Here is a 22,432-nt window from a genome sequence, read left to right as displayed (position 1 = left end):
AATTTGTCCTAAATTGTCGGCAGTTTAGTGCTGTGGATACAAACTGGGGAGTCCATATCATCTAACTATGTCATCAAACCAACTTTCTCTTTTAAAGAAATCTTTTTCCATAACTGCAGAAACTAATAACGTAAAACTAACAAAAACACCATTTCTGGAACCTTCACTTGCCAGCCGCCAGTCCCCCAAGTCTGACCTGCTCCCAGTTTCAGAATTGTTTTTGTCAATACTTTGCGGGGGGCGAAATTGCCCCGCGCCCCGATTGGGGGCGGTAACCAGTTGGGGGCGGGTCTCCCTGTGCCCGGCGCAGAAGTCCTGAACCCCGCCAATGAATTGGCCAATCTCGCGCACTCCACTTCCTTTAGGGGCGGGTCTCGGGGCAAGGCTGGGGCGAGTACTGTAGCGCTACGCGGACGCTCCGCGCGACGCTGTCGCGCTTCAACGCCCCTCCCCTTCGCTTAAAGGGGAGGGGGCCGCTGCGTACTCTGCACGGCCTCCGCGTGGCCACCAGGGGAGCGAGCGAGCGAGCGATCGGGGCTGCAGCCCAGCACCCAATACATAAGCCCCCAACTGACCTCTGAAAAGGGCAGTTTCTCCCCCCCGATATTCCAGCCACCCACCGCACCTCATTTTCCAACTAATAAATACAAACCGTTTCCAATTCAGCGTATCTCCGCTTACGGAAAAGCCTGCACACAGGACTCCAGACTACAATGAGCCTTTAGACGTCTGTGTGTGACCCCACGCACACTATATTTTGCAAAGGTATTCAACCACACTCAGAAACACTGTGCTCATGTTTCAGAGACGGAATAAAACCAGGCATGATCCACAGCAGAGCTCACCAGGGATCAGCAACAGACCAGCTTGTTAAATATTTATAGCAGTTTACAATCGTACTGATGAAAATGAATGGTCCACTTTGACAATAACGCAGTCACCACTTACTCTGGCTACTTACAATTACAAAGTGTTGGAAACGCTGTCCTTGCTGCTTGCTGGCATGCTTACACCGAGCTTCTTCCCCAAAAGGTCATCTCTAGAACAAATATGAAAGCAGGTTAGGAATCAGTGTCACAATTTAGTCGTTTCTGTGGGTGTTGTACATAAGAATTAGGAGCAGGAGTCGGCCATACGGCCCCTCGAGCCTGCTCCTCCATTTAATATCATGGCTGATCTTCAACCTCAACTCCACTCTCCCCACCACCCCCCGATCTCCATATCCCTCAATTCCCCTAGACTCCAAAAATCTTCAATCTCAGCCTTGAATATACGCAGAGAGCCTCCACAGCCCTCTGAGGCAGAGAATTCCAGTGATTCACCACCCTCTGAGTGAAGAAATTTCTCCTCATCTCAGTCCTAAATGGCCGACCCCTTATCCTGAGACTGTGACCCCTGGTTCTAGACTCTCCAGCCCGGGGGGAAACATCCTCCCTGCATCTACCCTGTGAATCTCCTTCAGAATATTACATGTTTCAATGAGATCACCTCTCATTCTTCTAAACTCCAGAGAGTATCGGCCCAATCTACTGAATCTCTCCTCAGGACAACCCTCTCATCCCAGGGATCGGTCTAGTGAACTTTCGTTGCACCGCCTCCAAGGCAGGTATATAATTCCGCAGATAGGGAGACCCAAACTGTGAACTCTAGGTGTGTCTGACTATTCCCCAAATTTACTGCACCAAAGGTGAGTAAAGATATGGGAGGCGATTCATCCCAGTTAATTCATGCTGGCATCTAAACCCAAAGGCCCTGGGTCATCTCTAATAACAAAAAAACATTAAAAAAGCAGAATTTTTTCTCATTCACTCACGGGATGTGGGCGTCACTGGCAAGGCCGGCATTTATTGCCCATCCCGAATTGCCCCTTGAGAAGGTGGTGGTGAGCCGCCTTCTTGAACCGCTGCAGTCCGTGTGGTGAAGGTGCTCCCACAGTGCTGTTAGGGAGGGAGTTCCAGGATTGTGACCCAGCGACGATGAAGGAACGGCCGATATATTTCCCAGTCAGGATGGTGTGTGACTGGGAGGGGAACGTGGAGGTGGTGGTGTTCCCATGCGCCTGCTGCCCTTGTCCTTCTAGGTGGTAGAGGTCGCGGGTTTGGGAGGTGCTGCCGAAGAAGCCTTGGCGAGTTGCTGCAGTGCATCTTGTAGATGGTACACACTGCAGCCACGGTGCGCCGGTGGTGGAGGGAGTGAATGTTGAAGGTGGTGGATGGGGTGCTGATCAACCAGCGGGCTGCGTTACTAAACATTGCTTGCGTGCTGCTGAGCTGAAGTTCCCGGCTTTAAACCCCTGGTCTATGCGGAGCAAACCAATCTCGACTGGGTGACAAAGTTGAGCCTCAGCACCACGAGGCTCTGGAGAGGCGAAAGCTAGCCTGGGTTACTGCTCCAGATCACGGTACGCCAACAGATGCTTGACACGCACGCCTGCGAAGGTTAGATGTTGGCAAAACTGTGTTCGGGTGCAATACCTTTCATGACACTCACCATCTTGGCTCAGGCAAGAAAAGTGGCAACCCAAGTGAGACTGGATACTGTGAGATAAAACTTACCTGCGTGTTGTGGTAGTGTTTTAATAAGGCTTTTGTTTAACTTTTATATGATAAAAGTAACTAAAATGCCTGTAAGCTTAGTTAACCATTTTCAGCAAAGCATGATGGTAAATCGAGCCAATACACTGGAACAGCTTGTTCGAGTTGGTTCTCAAGGCCAGAATATGAATTAGTCACGAAATAAAACAAAAGTCTACAACGTATTTCTTATCGCAAAAGTTACAGACTAAAACTAAATAATACGAGATTGTCTGTGTAGAAGTTCTGAGGGGAAAAATTATTCCTTTTGCAAAAAGGGAGGTTAGCAAGATAACGTTAGACTGTGCTATTGAAGGTCACAGGCGGGAGTCTTAGAATGAGATGTATTGTGAGGCTTAGAAGAGCTGCAGCTAGCACAGCATTGGAAATGGAGGAAACGGGTATAAGAGAAGCAGCTATTGAACCCTGAAGGCAGCACGAACACGGGGTAGAATGGAGGGGAACCACGGTCAACGGATCACAGCAAAACAGGGCCACAGTCACTCACTGGGCTTCCATTGAGGTTTCAAGGAACAGACTGTCTATCGCCTTGTTAAGTATTATTTCTTTGTACTGAAAGTAAACCACTTAATAAAATTTGTTGTGCTTATTTACAATATACCTGTACCCAGCGTGGTTTATCGTGGTCACGGACAGATATCTTCTGACAGATCTTATAAATCTTTCATTGGAGACTGACCACCTCATTCACCTGCACTGTGATCTCCGAGAACCAGGGAGAGAGGGACCTGAGGGAGGGGGTCAACAGGAATATATGTGCGTGTGCGTGCGTGTGTGTGCGCGCGTGTGTGCGCGCGATCGTGCATGCGTGTGCGTGCATGCGTGTGTGTGCGTGCGTGCGTGCGTGCGTGTGCGTGCATGCATGCGTGCATGTGTGTGTGCGCGTGCGTGCATGTGTGTGTGCGCGTGTGTGTGCGTGCGCGCGCGTGTGTGTGTGTGCGTGCGTGCGTGCGTGTGTTAGGCCCATGCAGCAGAGCAGGTCTCCAGTTGTCTTGGATCCCCTTGTCACTGGACCAAGACCTCGCTGTCAAGCCCGTGTGGTGGCTGGTGTGCAACGGCCACCCCACGTTAAACTAATCCATGCACAGGTATCTTCCATCCCTTCAGGATGTAGTTCGGGATCTGGTCCGCATTGGACCCATCAGTCACCTTAGAACTCATGTTAGTGTGGAAGCAAGTCATCCTCGACTCGGGGGGGGGTTGCCTCAGAAGAAGAAGAACTCTCCACACAAATCGCCGTCCTCAGGAGAATATTTTTAGAAAAAGCCACCTTGTAGAAGTACGCAGAGAGCAGATTTGATTTAACCCGAGTCCCGAGACCATGCTTTGCCCAGGGAGGGGAACAGCAGGGTTCCATACGAGAAGCACTGACATCTTCCATTAAGCTTTATTGAAAAAGTTTAAAAGCTGTCATGTCTGGCCGAGACTGTTGAGTGAATCAGCGGCAGGTGTGGCAAAGTGCTGCTCGAAGGGACAGCAGGATGGTTTCCCACGTAGCAAAGCCCGTAACATCAGCTGAGCAGTTGGGGAGAGGAGGAGAATGATTTAAAACATACACACGTTAAATTTAAAAAAGCTGAGATGGTTCATCTAGAAAGGTGTCAGCCTTTTTATGGGGGGAGGCAGGGGGGGTGGGGGTACAGGCCTATACCCCCAAGAGTGCCTCACTTATACCAGTGACACGATTAAGGTGGCAGGGCAGGTTGAGAAAGTGGTTAAAAAAGCTTATGGGATCCTGGGCTTCATAAATAGAGGCACAGAGTACAAAAGCAAGGGAGTTATGATGAACCTGTATAAAACACTGGTTCAGCCCCAACTGGAGTACTGTGTCCAATTCTGGGCACCGCACTTTAGGAAGGATGTGAAAGCCTTAGAGAGAGAGCAGAAAAGATTTACGAGAATGGTTCCAGGGATGAGGGACTTCAGTTCTGTGGATAGACTGGAGAAGCTGGGGTTGTTCGCCTTGGAGCAGAGAAGGTTGAGAGGAGATTTGATCGAGGTGTTCACAATCATGAGGGGTCTGGACAGAGTAGATCGAGAGAAACTGTTCCCATTGGTGGAAGGGTCGGGAACCAGAGGACACAGATTTAAGGCTATTGGCGACATGAGGAAAAACGTTTTTACGCAGCGAGTGGTTAGGATCTGGAATGTGCTGCCTGAGAGGGTGGTGGAGGCAGACTCAATCGTGGCTTTCAAAAGGGAGTTGGATAAGTACCTGAAGGAAAAAAATGCCATGGGGGAAGGGCAGGGAAGTGGGACTGGCTGAGGGGCTCTTGCAGAGAGCCGGCACGGGCTCGACGGGCCGAATGGCCTCCTTCTGTGCTGTGACCGTTCCATGATTCTCTGTGCTTGTTTGCCAGATGCTCAGCGTAACCCAGGTAGGGTCCGAGCTAATTCATGGCCTGGGAACTCCCTCCTCCAACTACACCCCCTCCATTAGCTCCCACGCTAACTCACCCTCCTTCACCCATTCCCCCACCAGCCAGAATAGGCCCCACAGAAACTCAGTGACCAGGCCAGGACCCGGCAGATCCAGGCCCCATCCTAATTCTCCGTCTCGCGCCTTATTTGCACCACTATGGAAATTCAGGGCCGTTATTGTACAGAATACCAAACTGTGGAGTGTGTTTGCAGGCACAGTGAAACATATCGAGCTTCACTATTATGTAATGCCCCTATTTAAAAAAGGAGGCAGACAGAGAGCAGAAAACTATACACCAGTTAGCCTAACATCTGTGGTTGGGAAAATGCTGAAGTCCATTATTAAGGAAGCAGTAGCAGGACATTTGGAAAAGTATAATTCAATTAAGCAGAGTCAGCATGGTTTTATAAAAGGGAAATCATGTTTGACATATTTGCTGGAGTTCTTTGAGGATGTAACGAGCAGGGTGGATGAGGGGGAACCAGTGGATGTGGTGTATTTGAATTTCCAGAAGGCATTCGATAAGGTGCCACATAAAAGGTTACTGCACAAGATAAAAGCTCACGGGATTGGGAGTAATAGATTAGCATGGATAGAGGATTGGCTAACTAACAGAAAACAGAGAGTCGGGATAAATGGGTCATTTTCCGATTGGCAAACAGTAACTAGTGGGGTACCGCAGGGATCGGTGCTGGGACCTCAACGATTTAAAATTCTGACGGGATTGGACAGGTTGGATGCAGGAAGAATGTTCCCGTTGCTGGGGAGTTCCAGAACCAGGGGTCATAGTCTAAGGATAAGGGGTAAGCCATTTAGGACCGAGATGAGGAGAAACTTCTTCACTCAGAGAGTGGTTAACCTGTGGAATTCTCTACCGCAGAAAGTTGTGGATGCCAGTTCATTAGATATATTCAAAAGGGAGTTAGATATAGCCCTTACGGCCAAAGGATCAAGGGGTATGGAGAGAAAGCAGGAAAGGGGTACTGAGGGAATGATCAGCCATGATCTTATTGAATGGTTCTGCAGGCTCAAAGGGCCGAATGGCCTACTCCCGCACCTAATTTCTATGTTTCTATATTAATGACATGGATGAAGGGACTGAGTGTAATGTAGCCAAGTTTGCTGATGATCCAAAGATGGGTGGGAAAGCAATTGTGAGGACACAAAGAATCTGCAAAGGGATATAGGCAGGCTAAGTGAGTGGGCAAAAATTTGGCAGATGGAATATAATGTGGGAAAGTGTGAGGTTATCCATTTTGGCAAATAAAATAAAAAAGCTAATTATTATTTAAGTGGAGAGAGATTACAAGATGCTGCAGTACAGAAGGACCTGGGGGTCCTTGTGCATGAAACACAAAAGGTTAGTATGCAGGTACAGCAAGTAATCAGGAAGGCAAATGGAATATTGGTCTTTATTGCAAGGGGGATAGAGTATAAAAGCAGAGAAGTCCTGCTACAACTGTACAGGGTATTGGTGAGGCCACACCTGGAGTACTGCATACAGTTTTGGTCTCCGCATTTAAGGAAGGATATACTTGCATTGGAGGCTGTTCAGAGAAGGTTCACTAGGTTGATTCTGGAGATGAGGGGGTTGACTTATGAAGAAAGGTTGAGTAGGTTGGGCCTCTACTCATTGGAGTTCAGAAGAATCAGAGGTGATCTTATTGAAACATATAAGATAATGAGGGGGCTCGACAAGGTGGATGCAGAAAGGATATTTCTACTCGTGGGGGAATCTAGAACTAGGGGGCATAGTTTAAGAATAAGGGGCCGCCCATTTAGAACAGAGATGAGCAATTTCTTCTCTCAGAGGGTTGTAAATCTGTGGAATTCTATGTGTTATGTCTGTAATGCACTTATAAGAACATAAGAATTAGGAACAGGAGTAGGTCATCTAGCCCCTCGAGCCTGCTCCGCCATTCAACAAGATCATGGCTGATTTGGCCGTGGACTCAGCTCCACTTACCCACCCGCTCCCCATAACCCTTAATTCCCTTCTTGGTTAAAAATCTATCTATCTGTGATTTGAATACATTCAATGAGCTAGCCTCAACTGCTTCCTTGGGCAGAGAATTCCACAGATTCACAACCCTCTGGGAGAAGAAATTCCTTCTCAACTCGGTTTTAAATTGGCTCCCCCGTATTTTGAGGCTGTGCCCCCTAGTTCTAGTCTCCCCGACCAGTGGAAACAACCTCTCTGCCTCTATCTTGTCTATCCCTTTCATTATTTTAAATGTTTCTATAAGATCACCCCTCATCCTTCTGAACTCCAACGAGTAAAGACCCAGTCTACTCAATCTATCATCATAAGGTAGCCCCCTCATCTCCGGAATCAGCCTAGTGAATCGAGGTTAGGATTAGGGTTAGGGTTAAGGTTATGAATGACTCCATGAGGCAATGTGTTGTACTCAAACTGTAGTGACTTTGGTCCTTTATTCGTAACTCGAGTGAGGCACTAGCATGCTGGGCAGCCTTTTATACTGGGTCCTGCACACCTATGTAGGTGACCCTCAGGTCTCCCACTGCAGTGCCCTCTGGTGGACAGCCTCGGTCACCGGGCAGGAAACCCCGGTCTCTACCAGTTGCACCCTCTAGTGATGCCAGCATAGTATATACCGTATATACTCGCGTATCATGCAACTTTTGAAGACCTAAATTGTAACCTAAATTTGGGGGGTCGCATGATACGCGAGATACAAAATTTGCGGGTGTGAAGTGCTGGCCAAGATTAGGCTGTTAGGCTGTTAAGCAGACCGTATCCACGCTGAATCTCGGCATGCTCCAACAATCCTCTATGTAAAGACATTTCTCTTGGTTTCTCCTCTCACTCTCCATGATGGTTGTAAATCGAATATCCCTGGTTGATATTAGTTCCTCGATACTCATGACCAAATCATTAGTTTATGTGGAAAACAAGCCAAGTTCCTGCAGCACACCACGAACTACATCCTCCCAATGCAAAAAAAAATCCATTTGACTCCTGCTGAAATTCTTCTCTTCAGGGGGGGAGAGAGTCGCGGAGGTCGGGGGGGAGAGAGAGTCGGGGAGGTTGGGGGGGAGAGAGAGTCGCGGAGGTCGGGGGGGAGAGAGAGTCGCGGAGGTCGGGGGGGAGAGAGAGTCGGGGAGGTTGGGGGGGAGAGAGAGTCGCGGAGGTCGGGGGGGAGAGAGAGTCGGGGAGGTTGGGGGGGAGAGAGAGTCGCGGAGGTCGGGGGGGGGAGAGTCGCGGAGGTCGGGGGGGAGAGAGTCGCGGAGGTCGGGGGGGAGAGAGTCGCGGAGGTCGGGGGGGAGAGAGAGTCGCGGAGGTCGGGGGGGGGGGGAGAGAGAGTCGCGGAGGTCGGGGGGGAGAGAGTCGCGGAGGTCGGGGGGGAGAGAGAGTCGCGGAGGTCGGGGGGGAGAGAGTCGCGGAGGTCGGGGGGGGGGAGAGAGTCGCGGAGGTCGGGGGGGGGAGAGAGTCGCGGAGGTCGGGGGGGGAGAGAGAGTCGCGGAGGTTGGGGGGAGAGAGAGTCGCGGAGGTCTGGGGGGGGAGAGAGTCGCGGAGGTCGGGGGGAGAGAGAGTCGCGGAGGTCGGGGGGGGAGAGAGAGTCGCGGAGGTCGGGGGGGAGAGAGAGTCGCGGAGGTCGGGGGGGAGAGAGTCGCGGAGGTCGGGGGGGAGAGAGAGTCGCGGAGGTCGGGGGGAGAGAGTCGCGGAGGCCGGGGGGGGGGGAGAGAGAGTCGCGGAGGTCGGGGGGGAGAGAGAGTCGGGGGAGAGAGAGAGTCGCGGAGGTCGGGGGGGGAGAGAGAGTCGCGGAGGTCGGGGGGGGAGAGAGAGTCGCGGAGGTCGGGGGGGGAGAGAGAGTCGCGGAGGTCGGGGGGGGGGAGAGAGAGTCGCGGAGGTCGGGGGGGGAGAGAGTCGCGGAGGTCGGGGGGAGAGAGTCGCGGAGGTCGGGGGGGGAGAGAGTCGCGGAGGTCGGGGGGGGAGAGAGTCGCGGAGGTCGGGGGGGAGAGAGTCGCGGAGGTCGGGGGGGAGAGAGAGTCGCGGAGGTCGGGGGGGAGAGAGTCGCGGAGGTCGGGGGGGAGAGAGTCGCGGAGGTCGGGGGGGGAGAGAGTCGCGGAGGTCGGGGGGGGGAGAGAGTCGCGGAGGTCGGGGGGGAGAGAGTCGCGGAGGTCGGGGGAGAGAGAGTCGCGGAGGTCGGGGGGGGAGAGAGAGTCGCGGAGGTCGGGGGGGGAGAGAGAGTCGCGGAGGTCGGGGGGGGGGAGAGAGAGTCACAGAGGTCGGGGGGGGGGGGAGAGAGTCGCGGAGGTCGGGGGGGAGAGAGTCGCGGAGGTCGGGGGGGAGAGAGAGTCGCGGAGGTCGGGGGGAGAGAGAGTCGCGGAGGTCGGGGGGGAGAGAGTCGCGGAGGTCGGGGGGGAAGAGAGTCGCGGAGGTCGGGGGGGAGAGAGTCGCGGAGGTCGGGGGAGAGAGAGTCGCGGAGGTCGGGGGGGGAGAGAGAGTCGCGGAGGTCGGGGGGGGAGAGAGAGTCGCGGAGGTCGGGGGGGGGAGAGAGAGTCACAGAGGTCGGGGGGGGGGGAGAGAGTCGCGGAGGTCGGGGGGGGAGAGAGTCGCGGAGGTCGGGGGGGGAGAGAGTCGCGGAGGTCGGGGGGGAGAGAGTCGCGGAGGTCGGGGGAGAGAGAGTCGCGGAGGTCGGGGGGGAGAGAGAGTCGCGGAGGTCGGGGGGAGAGAGAGTCGCGGAGGTCGGGGGGGAGAGAGAGTCGCGGAGGTCGGGGGGAGAGAGAGTCGCGGAGGTCGGGGGGGAGAGAGTCGCGGAGGTCGGGGGGGGGAGAGTCGCGGAGGTCGGGGAGAGAGAGTCGCGGAGGTCGGGGGGGGAGAGAGAGTCGCGGAGGTCGGGGGGGGAGAGAGAGTCGCGGAGGTCGGGGGGGAGAGAGTCGCGGAGGTCGGGGGGGGAGAGAGAGTCGCGGAGGTCGGGGGGGGGGAGAGAGAGTCGCAGAGGTCGGGGGGGAGAGTCGCGGAGGTCGGGGGGGGAGAGAGAGTCGCGGAGGTCGGGGGGGAGAGAGAGTCGCGGAGGTCGGGGGTGGTGAGAGAGTCGCGGAGGTCGGGGGGGAGAGAGAGAGTCGCGGAGGTCGGGGGGGAGAGAGAGTCGCGGAGGTCGGGGGGGAGGGGAGTCGCGGAGGTCGGGGGTGGTGAGAGAGTCGCGGAGGTCGGGGGGGGAGAGAGAGTCGCGGAGGTCGGGGGGGAGAGAGTCGCGGAGGTCGGGGGGGGAGAGAGAGTCGCGGAGGTCGGGGGGAGAGAGTCGCGGAGGTCGGGGGGGAGAGAGAGTCGCGGAGGTCGGGGGGGAGAGAGAGTTGCGGAGGTCGGGGGGGGGGGAGTCGCGGAGGTCGGGGGGGTGAGAGAGTCGCGGAGGTCGGGGGGGGAGAGAGAGTCGCGGAGGTCGGGGGGGAGAGAGTCGCGGAGGTCGGGGGGGGAGAGAGAGTCGCGGAGGTCGGGGGGGGAGAGAGAGTCGCGGAGGTCGGGGGGGGAGAGAGAGTCGCGGAGGTCGGGGGGGAGAGAGTCGCGGAGGTCGGGGGGGGAGAGAGAGTCGCGGAGGTCGGGGGGAGAGAGTCGCGGAGGTCGGGGGGGGAGAGAGAGTCGCGGAGGTCGGGGGGGAGAGAGAGTTGCGGAGGTCGGGGGGGGGGGAGTCGCGGAGGTCGGGGGGGTGAGAGAGTCGCGGAGGTCGGGGGGGGAGAGAGTCACGGAGGTCGGGGGGGAGAGAGAGTCGCGGAGGTCGAGGGGGGAGAGAGAGAGTCGCGGAGGTCGGGGGGGGAGAGAGAGTCGCGGAGGTCGGGGGGGGGGGAGAGTCGCGGAGGTCGGGGGGGGAGAGAGAGTCGCGGAGGTCGAGGGGGGAGAGAGAGAGTCGCGGAGGTCGGGGGGGGAGAGAGTCGCGGAGGTCGGGGGGGGAGAGAGAGTCGCGGAGGTCGGGGGGGGAGAGAGTCACGGAGGTCGGGGGGGAGAGAGAGTCGCGGAGGTCGAGGGGGGAGAGAGAGAGTCGCGGAGGTCGGGGGGGGAGAGAGTCGCGGAGGTCGGGGGGGGGGGAGAGTCGCGGAGGTCGGGGGGGAGAGAGAGTCACGGAGGTCGGGGGGGAGAGAGAGTCGCGGAGGTCGAGGGGGGAGAGAGAGAGTCGCGGAGGTCGGGGGGGGAGAGAGTCGCGGAGGTCGGGGGGGGAGAGAGAGTCGCGGAGGTCGGGGGGGGAGAGAGGGTCACGGAGGTCGGGGGGGGAGAGAGAGTCGCGGAGGTCGGGGGGGGAGAGAGAGTCGCGGAGGTCGGGGGGGGAGAGAGAGTCGCGGAGGTCGGGGGGGGGAGAGTCGCGGAGGTCGGGGGTGGGGAGAGTCGCGGAGGTCGGGGGGGGAGAGAGTCGCGGAGGTCGGGGGGGAGAGAGGGTCACGGAGGTCGGGGGGGGAGAGAGAGTCGCGGAGGTCGGGGGGGGAGAGAGAGTCGCGGAGGTCGGGGGGGAGAGAGTCGCGGAGGTCGGGGGGGGAGAGAGTCGCGGAGGTCGGGGGGGGGAGAGAGTCGCGGAGGTCGGGGGGGGGGAGAGAGTCGCGGAGGTCGGGGGGGGAGAGTCGCGGAGGTCGGGGGGGGGAGAGAGTCGCGGAGGTCGGGGGGGGAGAGTCGCGGAGGTCGGGGGGGGAGAGAGTCGCGGAGGTCGGGGGAGAGAGAGTCGCGGAGGTCGGGGGGGGGAGAGAGTCCCGGAGGTCGGGGGGGGGAGAGAGTCGCGGAGGTCGGGGGGGGGGGAGAGAGAGTCACGGAGGTCGGGGGGGAGAGAGTCGCGGAGGTCGGGGGGGGGGAGAGAGAGTCGCGGAGGTCGGGGGGGGAGAGAGAGTCGCGGAGATCGGGGGGGGGAGAGAGTCGCGGAGGTCGGGGGGGAGAGAGAGTCGCGGAGGTCGGGGGGGGAGAGAGTCGCGGAGGTCGGGGGGGGAGAGAGTCGCGGAGGTCGGGGGGGGAGAGAGTCGCGGAGGTCGGGGGGGGGAGAGAGAGTCGCGGAGATCGGGGGGGGGGAGAGAGATTCGCGGAGGTCGGGGGGGGAGAGAGAGTCGCGGAGATCGGGGGGGGGGGGAGAGTCGCGGAGGTCGGGGGGGGGGAGAGAGTCGCGGAGGTCGGGGGGGGAGAGAGAGTCGCGGAGGTCGGGGGGGGGGGGGAGAGAGTCGCGGAGGTCGGGGGGGGGGGAGAGAGAGTCGCGGAGATCGGGGGGGGAGAGAGTCGCGGAGGTCGGGGGGGGGGGAGAGAGTCGCGGAGATCGGGGGGGGAGAGAGTCGCGGAGGTCGGGGGGGGGGGAAAGAGAGTCGCGGAGATCGGGGGGGGAGAGAGAGAGTCGCGGAGATCGGGGGGAGAGAGAGTCGCGGAGGTCGGGGGGGGGGGAGAGAGAGCGTCGCGGAGGTCGGGGGGGAGAGAGAGTCGCGGAGGTCGGGGGGGGAGAGAGAGTCGCGGAGGTCGGGGGGGGAGAGAGAGTCGCGGAGGTCGGGGGGGGGAGAGAGAGTCGCGGAGGTCGGGGGGGGGGGAGAGAGTCGCGGAGATCGGGGGGGGGGAGAGAGTCGCGGAGGTCGGGGGGGGGGGAGAGAGTCGCGGAGATCGGGGGGGGAGAGAGAGAGTCGCGGAGATCGGGGGGGGAGAGAGTCGCGGAGGTCGGGGGGGGAAGAGTACGGAGAGAGAGCACGGAGAGAGAGCACGGAGAGAGAGTACGGAGAGAGAGCACGGAGAGAGAGCACGGAGAGAGAGTACGGAGAGACAGCACGGAGAGAGAGTACGGAGAGACAGCACGGAGAGAGAGTACGGAGAGAGAGCACGGAGAGAGAGTACGGAGAGACAGCACGGAGAGAGAGTACGGAGAGACAGCACGGAGAGAGAGTACGGAGAGAGAGCACGGAGAGAGAGTACGGAGAGACAGCACGGAGAGAGAGTACGGAGAGACAGCACGGAGAGAGAGTACGGAGAGAGAGCACGGAGAGAGAGTACGGAGAGACAGCACGGAGAGAGAGTACGGAGAGACAGCACGGAGAGAGAGTACGGAGAGAGAGTACGGAGAGACAGCACGGAGAGAGAGTACGGAGAGAGAGTACGGAGAGACAGCACGGAGAGAGAGTACGGAGAGACAGCACGGAGAGAGAGTACGGAGAGACAGCACGGAGAGAGAGTACGGAGAGAGAGTACGGAGAGACAGCACGGAGAGAGAGTACGGAGAGAGAGTACGGAGAGACAGCACGGAGAGAGAGTACGGAGAGAGAGTACGGAGAGACAGCACGGAGAGAGAGTACGGAGAGAGAGTACGGAGAGACAGCACGGAGAGAGAGTACGGAGAGACAGCACGGAGAGAGAGTACGGAGAGAGAGCATGGAGAGAGAGCAGAATCCACTCGATGTTTCATGTTAAGGTCTGTATTCGATCTCAAAAAATTGACTCGCATGATACATGAGATATATGGTAAAATCATGTTTTGGGGACGAAAATTTAGGGGTCGCATGATACGCGAGATCGCAGGATACGCGAGTATATACGGTACACAGTATAAACCTTATTGATAGTACATCAGGTAACAAGTCTCCATCTTATGCAACTATACTGTGACTACACAGAGAGTATATCTATAGTCTGCATATATAACACTATGCCCCAGAGAGCTGTGGAGGCTGGGTCATTGAATATATTTAAGGTGGAGATAGACAGATTTTTTAGCGTTAAGGGGATAAGGGGTTATGGGGAGCGGGCGGGGAAGTGGAGCTGAGTCCATGATCAGATCAGCCGTGATCTTATTGAATGGCGGAGCAGGCTCGAGGGGCCGAATGGCCGACTCCTGCTCCTATTTCTTATGTTCTTATTATAACCTCTGCCCTGAGAGGTGCCATTGTCCGGCGGCACACCACACTCACATTATCCTGTGGTTAATAATATTTAGCAGCAATGTAGATTCTGCACTATTTCTACCAGTCATGGAAGTGATAGGAAACAAAACTTGCATTTATATAGCGCCTTTCACAATCACCAGACATCCCAAAGAGCTTTACACCCAATGAAGAAGTTTTGGAGTGCAGTCACTGTTGTAATGTGGGAAACGCAGCAGCCAATTTGTGCACAGCAAGCTCCCACAAACAGCAATGTGACAATGACCAGATAATCTGTTTTAGTGATGTTGATTGAGGGATAAATATTGGTCAGGACACCAGGGATAACTCCCCTGCTCTTCTTCGAAATAGTGCCATGGGATCTTTTACATCCGCCTGAGAGAGCAGACGGGGCCTCGGTTTAACGTCTCATCCGAAAAACAGCACTGCACTGGGAGTGTCAGCCTAGATTTTTGTGCTCAAGTCTCTGGAGTGGGGCTTGAACCCACGACCTTCTGACTCAGAGGCGAGAGTGTTACCCACTGAGCCACGGCTGACATTTCTACATCTATAATAAATAAAGCTACTGAAGTCACACGGTATGAAGTTAGAAACTAATGTTTATCTTCAGAGTATAAATACGACAGAGAATAGTAGGTTTTCCATACCTGTCATATATAAAACCATAATACTGGTGCTGGATAAGACACAGGTTGCAATGTGATCTGTGGTTCCGATAATGGCCTGTAAACCACTCGGCCATCACTATCATTGTTCACGGTGACACATAAACCTGTCAAATATGGTTTAACTTGAAAAACTCCAAACCAACCAGACTACATTTAGTCGTCTATCAGTAGCCGTGACCTTTGACTGCAGCCTCATCAATCACAATGTTTGAACTGATTCTCAACTCCCATCAGCAACCTGACGAGGATATTACCCAATCGTTGGACTGGAGGAGTCATGCAAGTGAAGGTCACTGCTCTATCAAATTCTTTAACTCACCTATTTTTATTATTTACTGAATTCTACTCTGAGAATTATCACAGATACGCTTTTATCGACACCAACACCATGGCTCCCCGTGCTTGCAAACATCGCACCACCACACCTACACCGAGAATATGCAGTCTCCAGAGAATACAACCACTACACCAACACAGACATGCCGATCGTCTCAAATCTAGAAGGCCCTTCTGGACCATTGCCCTTCAGTGATCTCCCCTCAGCCTCGATGACCGATGGCGAAATGCTTGGAAGAACTGCGACACACGGAATGGATTCCTTATCGAGGAGCCCACAGTACAACTCGAAGGATCAAACCTTCCTCGCAAACAGTGGACAACCATCGACCGCCTCAGAACCGGTCACAGTCGATGCTGCACCTTCTCCATAGGTAGGAGATTAAAGCCTCCCCATCATGTGACTGTGGAGCTCCTAATCAGACCCTGGAGCACATCATCGAGCACTGCCCTCAGAGGGAATTCACAGGCAACCTACGGGATATCCACGCCGTTACACCGGGATCTTTGGCCTGGATATCCGACTTAGATATTGACGTTTGATTTGCTTTGCTACTACTGTAAGAAAGAAGAATTTATAAAATAATCTTTTTTGGCTGTGTTTGAATTCCTGTTTAATTAATACACTAAAGTAAATCAATCGCATTTAAAAAATAACTCGTGATGAGTACATGTGGCCATAACTTTTACAGATTTGTCAGATTACACAGTATGAAAATGTTAAGAAAAATGACATTTATAATCACTGTTTCCAACGTTTGTGATTCTCGGTTAATACAGCATTATTCTGCATTTAAAAACACATTTTAAAAATACTAGAATACATCCAAAGTGTCAGGTTTACCAGAGCGACACTGGATTATAATCAGGAGTCGGCTGTATGTCCCCACCAACATGCTCCGCTATTCAGTAAGATCACGGCTACATTATCAACACAACTACTGCCAGAATGGGACAGAATCCAAAACCGCCAGTGGGTTCTCACAGAATTCGCTGGATTTACAGGGCCCAGATGATCATATTAGAACTGTTTTTAAATCAGACTACTTTGTAAATGTTTTAGGCAGCTAAAAACAGGCTTTAAAGCACCACTGAGGAAAAAACTCTCTGGGGGCTGGATTTTACGGTCCTTTGCGCTCGGGGTTTTGCCCCGGAGCGGCGTGAAAGATGGTGGTGAGGTCTCCAGCGACCCGCCGCGATCCTCCGGTCGGGTTTGGCGGTGGCGCGGAGTAGCACCGCCGGCCGGGACAACCTGCGCTGGGTGTGCAACGCTCCTGGTTGCGACACGAGTGCGAGTTTCAGCTCCTGCCCGAGCTGTCCGTCCGGAAGTCATCCTCATCACAGGCAGTCCCTCGGAATCGAGGAAGACTTGCTTCCACTCTAAAAGTGAGTTCTCAGGTGAGTGTACAGTCCAATACGGGAATTACAGTCTCTGTCACAGGTGGGACAGACAGTGGTTGAGGGAAACGGAGGGTGGGGAGTCCGGTTTGCCGCACGCTCCTTCCGCTGCCTGCGCTTGGTTTCTGCATGCACTCGGCGACGAGACTCGAGGTGCTCAGCGCCCTCCCGGATGCTCTTCCTCCACTTAGGGCGGTCTTTGGCCAGGGACTCCCAGGTGTCGGTGGGGATGTTGCACTTTATCAGGGAGGCTTTGAGGGTGTCCTTGTAACGTTTTCTCTGCCCACTGGGGCTCGCTTGCCGTGAAGGAGTTCCGAGTAGAGCGCTTGCTTTGGGAGTCTCGTGTCGGGCATGTGGACAATGTGGCCTGCCCAGCGGAGCTGGTCGAGTGTGGTCAGTGCTTCGATGCTGGGGATGTTGGCCTGGTCGAGGACACTGACGGAGTGCGCCTGCAATGACCGCCTGGGAAATCAGAGCGGGCCAGCGATCCCAGCGGCAGAGAGGAAGGTTCAGTACAACAGTAAGTGAGTGTTTAAATTTTTTGTGCGATTTGTGTTGCAGTGACGTGGGCGATGTCTTAGGAATGTTTTTTTGAGGTTTTTTTTTTAAGATCTCCTTCCCCCCCCCGCCCCCGGCATCTCTCGGAGCGCTCCCGGCCCGACTCGTTAGCTCCCCGGGGTAACGCCCCACGAGAGAGGGATACAACGCCTCCCTTAGCGCTGTGCCCCCTGACTCAGGGCCCAGCTGCCCAATGTTACTGACTGAGGCGCAAACTGTTCCCGGGCGCTAACTTTCCCGCCCCGCCGCCATTACCGCCCCGAAAGCAGAAAAGCAGAAAATCCCGCCCGACAAAACTCATGCAACGTAAAAATAGTCGATGGACTATTCCAGAAGGGACCATGAGGGCAGGTCGGATTAGACAGAATGACAGGGTGGGTACATTAACAGAATGTTTGATGGTCATTCTTTGCAAACTAACCCTATCCTTGTAAAGAGGCTTAGAGGTTTTTCTTCCGGCAGACTTTGGCAAGACAAGGCCCAACACGAGAAGCATCGAGTCTTACAGTGGGGGGAAATGAACTATCGCAAAATGTGTGTCCCTGGTGTGTTAAACAATGCGGGAGACAGAGCACTGCCTGTCTACAACGTACTGATTTAGGTGCCTTGTAGAGCAGCCTTACAATACTCCTTTTAAACAACTACTTGTATTTATATAGCGCCTTTAACGTAGTAAAACGTCTCAAGGCGCTTCACAGGAATGTTATGAGACAACAGTTTTGACACCGAGCCGCAGGAGGAGATATTAGGGCAGGTGACCAAAAGGTAGGTTTTAAGGAGCATCTTGAAGGAGGAGGGAGAGGTGGTTTAGGGAGGGAGTTCCAGAGCTTGGGGCCCAGCAGCTGAAGGCACGGCCAGCGATGGTGGAGCGATTGTACTCAGGGATGCTCAAGAGGGCAGAATTAGAGATCTCGGGGGTTGTGGGGCTGGAGGAGATTGCAGAGATAGGGACTACAAACAGGTACAAATAGCTATTTCCCCCACGTTTGCCGATGGTTTAATCTGTAAGTACGGCCGATACCCGGCAGAGACAGATGATGTGAGACAGCTGAATTATCAGCGGCAAAGGGGCTGGAGCATCCCGCTCGCGGGAGCACTTGGTCTGATTTACCAGCAACAGGCTGGGCATTGTGGCGATAAATCCCTGCTTTCGCATCTTCCAACACATGGAGCTGGGTCACGATCAGCCACAGGCTAGCTGAATCTCGGAGCAGCCTCGTGGTTGCAAGGTGACCAGGATTGGGAATTAAATACTCAGGGATACTTGACAATCCGGAAGGACAGACAGAAAGGAAAAGGAGATGGGGTAGCTCTATTAAAGGATGGAATCACTGCAATAGTAAGAAACGATACTGGCTCAAATGATAAGGGCATTAAAACAGTTTGGGTGGAGATAAGGAACAATAAGGGGAAAAGTCACTGGTGGGCGTAGTCTATAGGCCCCCTAACAGTAGCAACTCTGTTGGTTGGAGCATAAACCAGGAAATAGTGGGGGCTTATAAAAAGGGAACAGCAATAATCATGGGTGATTATAACCTCCATATTGATTGGACAAATCAAATTGGTCGGGTAGCCTTGAGGAGGAGTTCATAGAGTGCATAAGGGACGGGTTCCTTAAGCAGTATGTTACGGAACCAACCAGGGGGCAGGCTATCTTAGATCTGGTCCTATGTAATGAGACAGGATTAATAAACAATCTCCTAGTAAAGGATCCCCTCGGAATCTGTGATCATAGCATGATTGAATTTCAAATTCAGTTGGAGGGTGAGAAAGTTGGATCTCTAACCCGTGTACTAAGCTTAAATAAAGGAGACTATGAAGGTATGAGGGCAGAGTTGGGTAAAGTGGACTGGGAAAATAGATTAAAGTGTAGGACGGTTGATAAACAGTGGTGTACATTTAAGGAGATATTTCACAACTCTCAAGAAAAATATATTCCAGTGAGGAGGAAAGGGTGTAAGAGAAAAGATAGCCATCCGTGGCTAATTAAAGAAATAAAGGATGGTATCCGATTAAAAACAAGGGATTACAAAGTGACCAAAACTAGTGGGAGGACAGAAGATTGGGAAGCTTTTAAAAGCCAGCAAAGAATGATTAAAAACATGATTAAGAAAAGGGAAAATAGACTATGAAAGTAAACTAGCACAAAATATAAAAACAGATAGCAAGAGTGTCTATAGGTATATAAAAAGGAAAAGGGTGGCTAAAGTAAATGTTGGTCCCTTAGAGGACGAGACCGGGGAATTAGTAATGGGGAACATGGAGATGGCAGAAACTCTGAACAAATATTTTGTATCAGTCTTTACGGTAGAGGACACTAACAATATTCCAACAGTGGATAGTCAAGGGACTTTGGGGGGGGAGGAACTTAACACAATCACAAAGGAGGTGGTACTCAGTAAAATAATGGGACTAAAGGCAGATAAATCCCCTGGACCTGATGGCTTGCATCCTAGGGTCTTAAGAGAAGTAGCGGCAGGGATTGTGGATGCATTGGTTGTAATTTACCAAAATTCCCTGGATTCTGGGGAGGTCCCAGCGGATTGGAAAACTGCAAATGTAACGCCCCTATTTAAAAAAGGAGGCAGACAAAAAGCAGGAAACTATAGACCAGTTAGCCTAACATCTGTGGTTGGGAAAATGTTGGCGTCCACTATTAAAGAAGCAGTAGCAGGATATTTGGATAAGCAAAATTTGGTCAGGCAGAGTCAGCATGGATTTATGAAGGGGAAGTCATGTTTGACAAATTTGCTAGAGTTCTTTGAGGATGTAACAAACAGGGTGGATAAAGGGGAACCAGTGGATGTGGTGTATTTGGACTTCCAGAAGGCATTTGACAAGGTGCCACATAAAAGGTTACTGCACAAGATAAAAGTTCACGGGGTTGGGGGTAATATATTAGCATGGATAGAGGATTGGCTAACTAGCAGAGAACAGAGAGTCGGGTTAAATGGTTCATTCTCTGGTTGGCAACCAGTAACTAGTGGGGTGCCACAGGGATCAGTGCTGGGACCCCAACTATTTACAATCTATATTAACAACTTGGAAGAAGGGACTGAGTGTAACGTAGCCCAGTTTGCTGACGATACAAAGGTGGGAGGAAAAGCAATGAGTGAGGAGGACACAAAAAATCTGTAGAAGGACATAGACAGGCTAAATGAGTGGGCAAAAATTTGGCAGATGGAGTATAATGTCGGAAAGAGTGAGGTCATGCACTTTGGCAGAAAAAAAATCAAAGAGCAAATTATTATTTAACTGGAGAAAAAGTGCAAAGTGCCGCAATACAGCGGGACCTGGGGGTACTTGTGCATGAAACACAAAAGGATAGTATGCAGGTACAGCAAGTGATCAGGAAGGCCAATGGAACCTTGGCCTTTATTGCAAAGGGGATGGAGTATAAAAGCAGGGAAGTCTTGCTACAGTTATACAGGGTATTGGTGAGGCCACACCTGGAATACTGCGTGCAGTTTTGGTTTCCATATTTACGAAAGGATATACTTGCTTTGGAGGCAGTTCGGAGGAGGTTCACTTGGTTGATTCCGGGGATGAAGGGGTTGACTTATGAGGAAAGGTTGAGTAGGTTGGGCCTCCACTCAGTGGAATTCAAAAGAATGAGAGGTGATCTTATCGAAACGTATAAGATTATGAGGGGGCTTGACAAGGTGGATGCAGAGAGAATGTTTCCACTGATGGGGAGACTAGAACTAGAGGGCATGATCTTAGAATAAGGGGCCGCCCATTTAAAACTGAGATGAGGAGAAATTTCTTCTCTCAGATGGTTGTAAATCTGTGGAATTCACTGCCTCAGAGAGCTGTGGAAGCTGGGACATTGAATAAATTTAAGACAGAAATAGACAGTTTCTTAAACGATAAGGGGATAAGGGGTTATGGGGAGCGGGCGGGGAAATGGACCTGAGTCCATGATCGGATCAGCCATGATCATATTAAATGGCGGAGCAGGCTCAAGGGGCTATATGACCTACTCCTGCTCCTATTTCTTATGTTCTTTTGTTCCATCAGCATCAAAACTCGATGCTTAGGAATTTGCAAGCAACCCTTTGAAGAACCAAACAGTAATTAAGGGGCAAGATACGACTAATGCTGCACAATTATTAATTTCCCAGCCAACACATAGGTTGTGAGCTGGGTCAAAGTACTGGCAGACCATTGAAAAGACTTGAATTTCTATAGCGCCTTTCACGACCACCAGACATCTCAAAGCACTTTACAGCCAATGAAGTATTTTTTGGCGTGTAGTCACTGTTGTAATATGGGAAATGCAGCAGCCAATTTGTGCACAGCAAGCTCCCAAAAAAAGCAATGTGATAATGACCCAGATAAACTGTTTTTAGTGATGCTGACTGAGGGATAAATATTGTCTCCAGGACACCGGGGAAATCTCCCCTGCTCTTCTTCAATCAGGTGGATGTTTTACGTCCATCTGAGGGGGCAGTCGGGGCCTCGGTTTAACGTCTCATCCAAAAGATGGCACCTCCGACAGTGCGGCACTCCTTCAGTACTGCCCCTCCGACAGTGCGGCGCTCCCTCAGTACTGCCCCTCCGACAGTGCAGCACTCCCTCAGTACTGCCCCTCCGACAGTGCAGCACTCCCTCAGCACTGCACTGTCTGTATTTTTGTGCTCCAGTCCCTGGAGTGGGACTTGAACCCACAACCTTCTGACTCAGAGGCGAGAGAGAGTGCTGCCCACTGAGCCACGGCTGAGTGGTAAAAGTATTGAAGAGAAATCTGTAATGCAACAGGATCTGGAAGAACCACTGTTGTTAGTGGCTGGAAGATACTGAATGTTATTGTGGGATACACACTCGGACACAAATATTTCACCATCCTATCTGCTGCTGCTCAGTTGCCTGTACCCAAGTACAGCATTGTTGCTGCATTAACAACCACCAGGATGTTACCAGGGGTGAGAGATTACAGATGTGAAGAGACACAAGAAATTACAGTTTTTCCCCCCACTGGTATTGAGAAGGTTGAGAAGTGACCTGTTGACAGTTATGAAGAGCTCAGTTGGGATAACTTGTTCCCAGTGGTTGGAGTGATGGTAACAAGAGGGCAACAAGTTAAGATAATCACAAGTACATGAGGGAGAAGGGAATAGAGGGATATGCCGATGGGGTGAGATGGAGAGGGGTGGGAGAAGGCTGGTGTGGAGCATAAACACCGGCACGGATCTGTTGGACCGAATGGCCTGTTCCTGTGCAGTACATTCTATGTGAGGAACGGAGCATAGTGGTTATGTTGCTGGACCAGTAATCCGGAGACACGAGTACTACCCCTCCGACAGTGCGGCTCTCCCTCAGTACTACCCCTCCGACAGTGTGGCATTCCCTCAGTACTGCCCCTCCGACAGTGCAGCACTCCCTCAGCACTGTCCCTCCGACAGTGCGGCCCTCCCTCAGCACCGCCCCGCCGACAGTGTGGCATTCCCTCAGCACTGCCCCTCCAACAGTGCGGCACTCCCTCAGTACTACCCCTCCGACAGTGCGGCTCTCCCTCAGCATTGCCCCTCTGACAGTGCAGCGCTCCCTCAGTACTGCCCCTCCGACAGTGCAGCACTCCTTCAGCACCGCCCCGCCGACAGTGCGGCCCT

General features: G+C 53.5%; 1 protein-coding gene across 3 annotated transcripts in view; it reads right to left on the bottom strand.

Moving 5' to 3' along the window:
- Nucleotides 1-22,432, bottom strand: part of frmd4a (FERM domain containing 4A) — an 810,443-nt gene that overhangs the window by 765,117 nt on the left and 22,894 nt on the right. For all 3 annotated transcript variants that reach the window (XM_070897082.1, XM_070897085.1, XM_070897084.1), the window contains exon 2: nucleotides 962-1,039. The gene's annotated coding sequence lies outside the window, so the exon portion shown is untranslated. The remainder of the gene's footprint in view (nucleotides 1-961; nucleotides 1,040-22,432) is intronic.

Source organism: Pristiophorus japonicus, chromosome 13, assembly GCF_044704955.1.
Source record: "Pristiophorus japonicus isolate sPriJap1 chromosome 13, sPriJap1.hap1, whole genome shotgun sequence".
Classification (NCBI taxonomy): domain Eukaryota; kingdom Metazoa; phylum Chordata; class Chondrichthyes; family Pristiophoridae; genus Pristiophorus; species Pristiophorus japonicus.
Note: the sequence above shows the minus strand (reverse complement) of the source record. Positions and strands in the feature narration are given on the sequence as shown.